Here is a 10,272-nt window from a genome sequence, read left to right as displayed (position 1 = left end):
GGACGAGGGCCGACGAGCACAGATATCAGAACCATGGCACTATGTATAACAAACAATCATACAAGTATGAAAATTATATAACTATCTAAATCATATAAATAAGATTTTTTTATAAAAATGATAAGAACATGAGGCTCACCAAGGTGGTGCTAGCGACGGGATGGTGCGGGCGATCGATGGTGGATAGGACAGGGACGGGAAGGCACTAAGTAAACCACACCTACACATATGCAAACTAAGAAGTTAATTTAAGCTTAAATTGCGTATAAATGAAATAAACTCCGAGATAATTCCTCCCAAACTAAAACCCAGAAATCATTGTACTTATAGAGCATTGCACGAGCTAATCTAGTAATGAGAGATGAAAGGACAAAGTTGCTAACCTTTGTGAACACTTGGATAGACGGGGTGCCTAAAATCTTGAAAAATCATGGAAAAAATGGTGGATGAGCTCGAGCAAGGGGAAGAGAGAAGAGGAGAGAAAGGAGAAAACAGAGAAAGGAGAGCTCTTGGGCTAGGGCTGGATGAAGCACTATATCTAGTGAAATCTTTAGTCCCGGTTGGTGATACAAAATGGGACTAGAGATGGACACCTAGTCCCGGTTGGTAGCACCAACCGGGACTAAAGGGGATCGCAGGGGCCCAGGCCTAACGCACCCTACCACGAACCCTTTAGTCCCGGTGGATAACGCCAAACGGGACTAAAGGACACAAATGAACCGGGTCTAAAGCCTGGCCTTTGGAACCGGTACTAATGGCCACATTAGTCCTGGTCCAAAACCACACTCGGACTAATGCTCCGAACGAAAGCCCTATTTTCTACTAGTGCTATAATAGCAAATAAATTTTGTCTTTTTTGTCGAGAAGTCAATGTTAACTTTTTTCATGAAATTTTGTATACTAGTGCAAAAGTAAAGTCAAGTTTAATACAAAAATACTTTGGAACTGTTTTGACTTTTTAATTGATTATTAAAAAATTCCTCAGATAGGGTGCATATACAACAAGGAACCAAAGTGTATTTCCCTAGTTGCCCTGGTAGTATATCATTCTTTTGGCCTATGCAAGCATCACTACAAGGTGGAGCATTGGGATCCAGGAGCGGCCCTCATGAATGAATGAATTCTCCCTTCGAGGAATTCCGGATTTCTACGTTTACTATTTTAAGCTATGCCTAAAGGCATCTTCAAAGCTGGCCCGCAAAAGGACCCGAAGAATGTCTGTTTGCGGACATGATGCATGAGAGTGTCATCCAAATTTTTTTATAAATTAATAATTATTTTTATGGTTGAGGAGGGAGAGAGAGACGATGGGGACAATGCATGTGTGGCAGAGAAAGGAGAGGAGGACCATGGCATGACTTTTTGTTGGTAAAGTGGATATCTAGCACTATAGCTCCACCAAATTTGTCTTCGATTTGCCAAAAAATAATGTGCACATCGCTTCGCGAACCGATAGGGGTCTTCATTGAATGACAAAAGTTGACACAAACAATCCAAACACTATAATCAAAACATACACAAGAGCTTTGATGGTCTTCTTTGGACATGCCCAAACAATAATGCCCCTAGAAGACTTTGAATCAAAGGGCTTGAATATTTTTATAAAACTCCACCCATATATTAATTAAGTAAAAACGTTCATACAATCATCCGTTACAGCAAATTTCACACACTCACGAACACTATCAAAGGGCTTGAATGTAGGCATGTTGGTGTGACTAAGTCTCCAAACAAATACGCCACAATTCACCACCATAAAGTAGGTGTTTTATTGTTTCCATAGATATACGGTGTTCAAAGTGCATAGCTTTTGATATTCTATGCATCATTACATCCAACACAAAATCCATTTGACATCTCGATTATAACCACTCGGATGGTAATTCTATCCTAGTGATTTTTCTAGTCAAGAACGAGCACAAAGTGTGAACTTCCCATTTTTCTAGTTGGATATTTTCAACCACCCATGCCTAAAATATTTGCCGTCACTTGTTATTTGATAGTCAAAGTAGGTAAAGTTTAGCATTTGATGGTTGTAGTTTGTCATCACTCTCCCCATCTCAACTACAATCAATGAGTGATTGTTTAGCCATGAAAGATGACTTCCTTTCGAATTACATGATTGTCTATATTGGGAGGTAAATATATACAAAGTTCGATGGGCTTGGTGGAATTAAAAGAAGATTCAAACTCGTATGAATGTAGCTTCCTTTAAATTGCAAAATCAATGATGCAATATTTGATATTTGATATCGTTATTGTTATATTATATTATGGAGTTTTTTACATTTGAATTGCAGGTGGATACAGAGTAGAACCGCCTCTATTAATGACCCAAACTATCAAAGTTACAAAAAGCAAACCAAGGAAACCAGCATGAATCATTACTCAACCCTAGTTTCCACCCATGGTCTCATCCAGGCCGCCGTGTATGCACTTCTCATTCTTTCATCTGGTGGCCTCGTCGGTAGCGAGAGGAGTGGGAAGGACCCACTCATTTCATTAATCTTTGTTCTACAAGGTCCTTCTTTACCTTAGGTTCTGCCTCGCTCCTGGTATCGGCGAGGTGCAGCGACACTATCGTATTGAAATAAGGTATTTTAAAGTTGGACGCGGCTCGCCGGCGCAAAGCCGCCAATTCACGAGCGCGAGCGCACTCCTAGGATAGGACAACACCAGTCCATAAAAGGAAACGACGTGATTCCCTCCTTCAGTATAATTAATTACTTTCATTCTTTTTTTTCAAAAAGCTATATCTTTTGAACTGAGCGTCAAAATTGAGATCCGTTTTCACGATTGACTTTCTTACGACGAGTTCTGCAAAAGTAGATCACATATGGATAGGTTTCGACAAACATTTTTTTGGGAAACTTTATATGATATTGAGGCAACCTTAGTGTTATAGAAAATCAACTTATTTTTTGATCTAGTTGGACTACCTATTTGGTTGGTTTTTATAAAAATGAGAAAATCACACAAAACATGAGACGCATTTAGTGCTACGTACAAGTAATTGCATGCGGTTGATGCTTAATTTCCTACAAATAATATAAAATTGCCAAACATTGATGCCTAGTTGCCTATTAATGATGATTAGTTGCCTACAAATATAGTGAAATTGCTTAATTTTGATGCTCAGTTGCGTATTATTGATTGTCAATTGCCTACGGTAGATATTCATTTACATACCATTGATGCCCAGTTGCCTGCTATTCGTAAATAGTTATCATAATTGCACTCGAGTATCAAAAAAAAGTTAGCAATTTTTGTGTGTTTTTGCGCAACTCCAGTGCATTCAAGAAACAACTCATGTGTATACACATTACACATGATGCAATTCATCTAGCATCAAAGTTGCTTCTGTTTAGCATTAAGGTTGCCTCATCTAGCATCGAAGTTGCTTTAAAAAAAATCTTCAAAACATATTCATATGGGATCTCGCTTTAAAGAGTTCGTCACGAGGAACCCAACGATGAAAACATATCATAATTCCAACACACGGTTTAGCTTTTTGAATTTTTTACAAGAATTAATGTACATTAAGGAGTCGAGCATGCACATCCACCGCATAATTTAACCATTTCAGTTTGAAAATAGCTCACGTCATCTGCCATGTGGTTGCTAAAAGGTGAAGCTAATTAACCTTCTAGTTATGGTAGATAACTTTAAAAGAATTTTCGTTGATAGACGACCATACTACGAACACTGATAAGAAGTTGCTTTTTTAGCACTAAAGTTGTCCCAGTATCATCCCAAAGTTGCTCAAAAAAAAGTTTATCAGAATCTATCCATATGAGATCTAGTTTTGAAGTACTTATCGCAACAAACACAATGGTAAAAACGGATTTGAAATTCGACGCTAGAGTCAAAAGTTACGGATTTTAGAAAAAATTAAAACCCCAAATAAATGCATGCGCGTGAAATCAGAGATGCGTGCGCTCGGGACTGTTAAAAAGTACTGCTGCACTTTTAAATATTTGGGTTTAAAGTTTACCGTACTTCGACGACGTTAGGTCGAGCGCTCACGAAGGCATGTGGGGATAGATGCCGCCAGATCTACTCGTTCTTGGAAATTAATGTGTCAATCAGGGAAATTAGCTGACTGGCTTTTGATGTGGCGACTTGGACATCTTCCTTTGTTTCGTTCCGCGGCAAACTCCGGCTTCTCCAACTCTCTTGATTGATGGTGAAGGATTGCAAACAAGCGCTGCTTTCAGTGAATCCTCGGTCGATGTTCCTTCAGTTGTTACTACATCTCATTGCCTGACATGTGACTATTGCAGTCTTCCAAGCTTAGGATGACAAAATTATAAAAGTGTATTTTAACAGAACAAGTGTCCTCAAGGACCCACACTTATATTAGATAACCATGCAACATTTTACACGAGGACTCAATAGAAAAGGAAAGTTACAACATAGTCTGAACATTTTGCACAGAGGACCCCAGAAGACAAAACTGAAATGCCATCGAGTCCTTGTCGCCGGCTTCGAACCTGGCCCGATCCCACCACTGTCGGGGACGAGACCACTTGGGGCAGAGGAATGGCTACAGCACCACGAGCAAAGCACCGGAGGTAGACAAAGAAAGTACCAGGACGAAGCACCAGAAAAGGTGCCTCCCTTTTGGCTCAATGACCGGGAGGAACTCATGGAGCTGGTCTTCATCGCCGGTACTCCGAGAGGTTGCCCTTCGACCATAAGATACAGCAGCACAACGTGAAATCCTCAGGGGGCTCACATTTGCACCAAATCCCCTTGCCAGATGCTGCAAATATTGGGCTCCAAGAACTCACATAGATGAATCGATGGCTCAGCCCCATCCTTATCTCTTCTTCCTGTCCATCTCCATGGTGGCTCAAAGAGAAACAAGGAAGGATGAGACAAAGTACTAGATAAGAGGATCCAGCGAGCTTATTAGGGGGAGGAACGCCAGCAAGAAGTCCTCCCGCCAACGGCTCCGACCACCAAAACATCGTGAACCCGAGCCTCACCGCCGCCTGGATGCAGCTCGACTGGACCACACGCAATCTCCCCATCGGCATAACGCCAGTCTTAAAAACTACCAAACTACTACTCTGTACAGGAGCAACCCAAGCTTTTCTCCCTTTCCATATCCGGTCGGCAGCACCGTCGGACAGGAGAGGGGCCCGAGCTGGGCCTGTGTGTAGAGCGACTCTCAAGGGGAAGAGAAGTGTCTCTTTTCCTTACCATCTGTGCAGTGCAAGCTCCAAATTCAAACGGACACTGGACAAGCGAATGAAGAAGACAACCACGATTTTGTAATTGCACACGCGTAAGGAAATATATGAGACGCCCTTTTGATGTCTTTGCTAAAAGAAAGAGAGAGAGAGACCCAAACCATGCCACGGAATACGCATACCCGTGTACCCACACACAAAAAAACACGGACCCGTGGATACGTAAAAAGTCCAATATCAACCTTCCCATAACGTCGATGGCGGGAAATGAAAGTCTTGCATATCCGAGGCCGAAAGTCTAGGCGAGTGGGCTAACCAACGGTCGTGGTGCATCCAGCAGAACAGCATCTCCCAGGGTGCCCGGAGCCAGGCCCGCTGTCGTAGCGTCAAATCTCTCCAAACGGCATGAAAAGCTGACAGGTGACAAGGTTTCAGAGATTTTTACGGTACGACATGGACGGGTCGATGTCGATCGGTGCCCGGAAGGTATCCCAGGGGAATAATCGTTCCGATCGACGGCCGGCCATGCCATATTGCCATGCCGGCCGGGTACCCTTTTCCCCCCCTCCCGTACGTGGCCATGGCATGCATCCCGGTGGCCGGTGGCCTGGCCACACATGAGAGAATAAAGCGCGATCGACTGTGATTCGATCCGCATGCCGTGTGTATATTCCCGCGTTCTGGGCAAAGTGGAGGGAGATTCAGTGAGTCCGCCAGGTGCTCGATTGCCGCTAAACTGGTGGTCCGCACGAGTTCATGACAGATGCGGTGCTAGTGGTGGAAAAGTGGAACCCCTTTGCCAAGTGGTAGAAAGCGCAGATCGTGCACGTTGCGTCGTCGCCGTTGGCGTTGATAATGTTGGCTCGTTGCGCCCAGCTTGTTCGATCGTGCTCTCGAGAACGGCCTTGAAAACATGGGCGACCTCAGTGGCTTAACCAGCGATGTGCCATGGTGTGCCAGGGCGCATCCAGAATTTTGGGACGTATTTTTTAACCATGTAAAAAATTTCTGATTTTCAAGGTCGTCCAACCAACCAAATTAAAATAGATCTTATTTTTTTTAAGTGTGCACACTTTTTAGTTTATTTCTATATCTGTCGTTGGGCGACCGTTATATCTGGATACAATGGTTGGCAGAATTTCTTCCACCTCCAGCACACTTCTCCACGGCCCGATGAACACTAAATATACAGATAAAATCTAAAACTTTCCGGATTATGACCGAATGCTCTATGTGCTTGCAAAATTTAGTGGCCAGATAACATTTGATGAGCTCCATACAAACAAAACAAATATTCCGCTCAACAGTGCACAAAAATAATTGAGCATCAAAATTTTCCTTCTGTATGGAGCTCCTCGGGTGTCATTTGGCGACTGAATTTTACAAGCACCTGTAACATTTGGTCGTGACCTGACTATCTAAGCCACAAATATTCGGATGTTTTTGGGTTTATCCTTTTTTACTATTCATCATGGGTATAGTGTGTTTGAGTGTAGAACAACCACCCTTTGGGCTCACCTCGTTGGGGACAATGGTCGTGCTAAAAATCAACCGACACATTTTTTTTAAAACGAAAGCAAAAGCTTTGCCTCATCCGTTAAATAAGGAAGAATATAGTTTTTTTTATTACAAATCACCCAAATACACGCATGTGGATCACTCGTGTAAAATAAAAAGACCCTAGCTTCTTTGCACCGACGAGGCGGCTATGACCCAAAGATTGACCTCGGTGTGGATGGAGGAGAGCGAGGCAGACACAATGGATCGCTCTTGTGCTTAAAAAACCCCACGGTTCGCTTGTTTCATAATGACCAAGAAACAAACATGGTTAGAGTGGCCTTGGCTTGTCGGTTTGATGAGCCATCGACACAAGTGCTTGCACCACACCTCCATCGAGCTGAACAATGGCCAGGCTGAAGTGTCTAGCCCGAATAAGTGGAATTTCTCAATGACCAAGACCAAAGCCGTCGAGTGAAGCGGCACTTGTAGAAGAGGTGGGATCCGCGTTCTTGCATCCTCTTGCAAAGCGGGCAAAGACCACAACTTGATCATCCACGCTTCGCCAATCTATCTGTCCTCCAAATTTTATCTTAAAGACTAAACCAAGCAAAAAAGGGTACTTTTAAAGGCGACCAAGCCTTTCAAACACTCTTATCCATGAAAGAGAGGACCATCCTTAGAAATTGTGCCTTGTATACAAAGACCGTCGAGTATTGCCCACAAATCATATGCTTTTAAACGATGTTGTCTTCGATGAGCTCGTCCAAATGCACCTTATTTAGGAGAATCCAAAGAGCGAAGAATTGCGAGATGTGTCGAACGAAGACGTTTACGGGGTTTGATCTTTATAATCCACGCACTGTGCTTGAGGGCCTCCCCCCTCCCTCACCCGCTGTCTGGGTTTTCAAACAACCAAGGATTAGCAAGCCCTAGACTTTATCATCCATTTTCCATTTCTACCCTCTGAACTAACGAGAAGCAGCGTTAGGCGACTAAAACGTGTACTATTAGGGACGCCACTAGCTCTATCCTCTCGAGTCACTGTGTTAACTTGTTAGAATCTGCTTGGCGACGAGCCGCCCCAACCTCTCAAGACATGCATGAGCCACTGGACACTTTTCACTTCACCATCAGCCCGGTCGACCTATCCCCTAGCATTGCAGTCCAGCAACAACGCAAAACAGATAGCGAAGCACGCACGAGCGTGATGGCGATACATTCCAACCCAAGCTAGTCCCTATAACCGACCGTGGCCGTCCTGTCCTACAGCCTGCAGATAAACCAGTGACCACATATCCAACAAAGGCCCAGTTCCGATGCGTCAGCAGCCACACGGAATTGTCGGGCGAGACATCGATCGATCGATCAAAGTTGCGTTGCCCTCATGCTGTCGTGTCGAGGCACGACGAGCGAGCGACCGGTACGTACGTACGTACGTAGTGGAAGTACACGCACGGCGTGGTTTAGTCCCGAGCCGCCATGGATCGATTCATTGACCGGAAAGCAAAAGGTCCGTCCGTCCGTGCGTGCATGCATGATGAGCGCGTACATCTGCAGAGCTCCTAGCAGAACCCTGGCACCGTACGCACAGCGCCGCGGCAGCGGTGGCGTAGTTAATTGCACGGAGTACCGCAATCGAACGAGTATATACAGATTGGCACCATCTCCAACCGTTCGGCCTGGGTGCGTCAAATAGCATCGTCTGAGGCGCATCAACGAAAAAATCGTTCTAGGGCTCGGGTTCCCAATTGCCCCCCTTCAAGATCGTTCAAATTGTTTTAAGAAAACTCGATCAAAATCGAGTCAAATTCAAAGGAAATTCATAGTTTGCACTAAATTTTATAAAAAAAGTGAAATAAAAACATAATTAAACTAGACTAAATCGCCGTCGCCCGCCGCCGTCTTTTACATGTCAAGGAGTTTATAGAAATTGGTGTAGTAGTTGTCGTCATTGCCATTGCCGCCCGCTCCGTCGCCGTCCTTGCTGCACCCCTGCCCTGGGTCGCCGTGGCGAACGGGGTTCGAAGGCATCGACGCCTCCTCGTCGCTCTCGTCGAGGATGACGACGTCGCGCTCCTCGTGGCCGCAGCGACGGGCGGCGATCTCCTCCAGGGCGCGGCGCTGGCGCTCCATCTCCTCCCGGACGTAGTCGTCCCGCGCCCATGGCCAGGTACTCCTGCTTGACGGGGAGGAGTCCCGGCTCCGTCTTCGGCTTGACGAGGCGAGAGGAAGCGTCGGGCTAGTTGATGATGATGCCGGTGTTGCGCATGCGCCGCCCCAGTGGCGTCTCCTCCAGCTTCAGATTGACGGGGAGGAAGGTCGGCGATCCGGAGGAACAAGAGTGGGAGCCGGACGACGAGGAGGACGCCGTATCCATCCTCCTTGTCGTCCAAGAGAAGGCAGGTGGCGGGAGAAGGCAGGTGGCGATGGATACTCGCACCTTGATGAGTTACCGTCCTCGATGTGCTCGACGACGGCCTCCAAGGTGCGGCCGGGGACGCCTCACCATTGACGGCGCCCTCGGAGTTGTGGCGGACGGGGGTTTGTCTCCGTTGGCGGCGGCAAGCTGGTCGTCGTGACGGCGATCAAAGTACGTCGTCCACAGCGTGTTGTTGTTGGGGGCGTACTGCGATAGGTTGCGCGAGCTCTCCGGCAGCCCCGACCAGATGCGTGCGATCTCCACCCGCCAGTCAGCTCGAGTGGGCGGTAGTGGCACCGGGACTCCAACGGCACTCAGCCTCCACGACCCCGGCACCCGCATGTCCGGCAGCGCTAGGTAGTCCACCTCGTAGAGAAGGCGGGCCTCGTCCTCGCAGAGGTGACGGCGGCCGAAGCCATTGGCTGCCGCTCCGCCATCGGGGAAGCGTTCGACCATCTTTTTTGGGAGAATGAGGGAAAGAAGGCGCCGGTGACGAAGAAGGAGAGGAGAGAGCGTCGGCGGGAGAGATGTGGCCACCGACGGGGAGAGGTCGCCTTATATAGCCTCGGGCGGGCAGGCACGCGGAGCGGCGCCGTGTGAATGCGTTGCAGGAACCGACACAGCGTGTGTCGCCGCGCCTTCACTGCACCGCCCGTGAATCAATGTAAGGTTGACCGACGGCACTGATTCCCGCGGGAAACGAGGTGATGAGGACGACGACTGCGCGCCCAATCGCTGACTTGACGGGCCCAGCGTTTTTTCGCGCCAAAAAACTTTCCGCCGGCGCCCACGGGCGACCTCCAGCACGGTGAGTTCTACCTGGGACCGCCAGGGACAATTTAGGCCCGAGCCGGCGAAAAACGGGCTCCTCAGGACGCGACTGGGACGTTTTTCCCCACTGGTGGGGTTCGACTCCGTTGGTGGCGGCGAGCTAGTCGGCGTGACGGCGATCAAAGTACGTCGTCCACAGCGCGTTGTTGTTGGGGGCGTATTGCGATAGGTTGCGCGAGCTCTCCGGCAGCCCCGACCAGATGCGCGCGATCTCTGCCCGCCGGTCAGCTCGAGTGGGCGGTGGTGGCACCGGGACTCCACCGGCGCTCAGCCTCCACGACCCGGCACCCGCATGTCCGGCAGCGCTAGGTAGTCCACCTCGTA

The sequence above is a fragment of the Hordeum vulgare genome, chromosome 7H, assembly GCF_904849725.1.
Source record: "Hordeum vulgare subsp. vulgare chromosome 7H, MorexV3_pseudomolecules_assembly, whole genome shotgun sequence".
Classification (NCBI taxonomy): Eukaryota; Viridiplantae; Streptophyta; class Magnoliopsida; order Poales; family Poaceae; genus Hordeum; species Hordeum vulgare.
The sequence above is the reverse complement of the archived record's forward strand: the minus strand, read 5'-3'. Positions refer to the sequence as shown.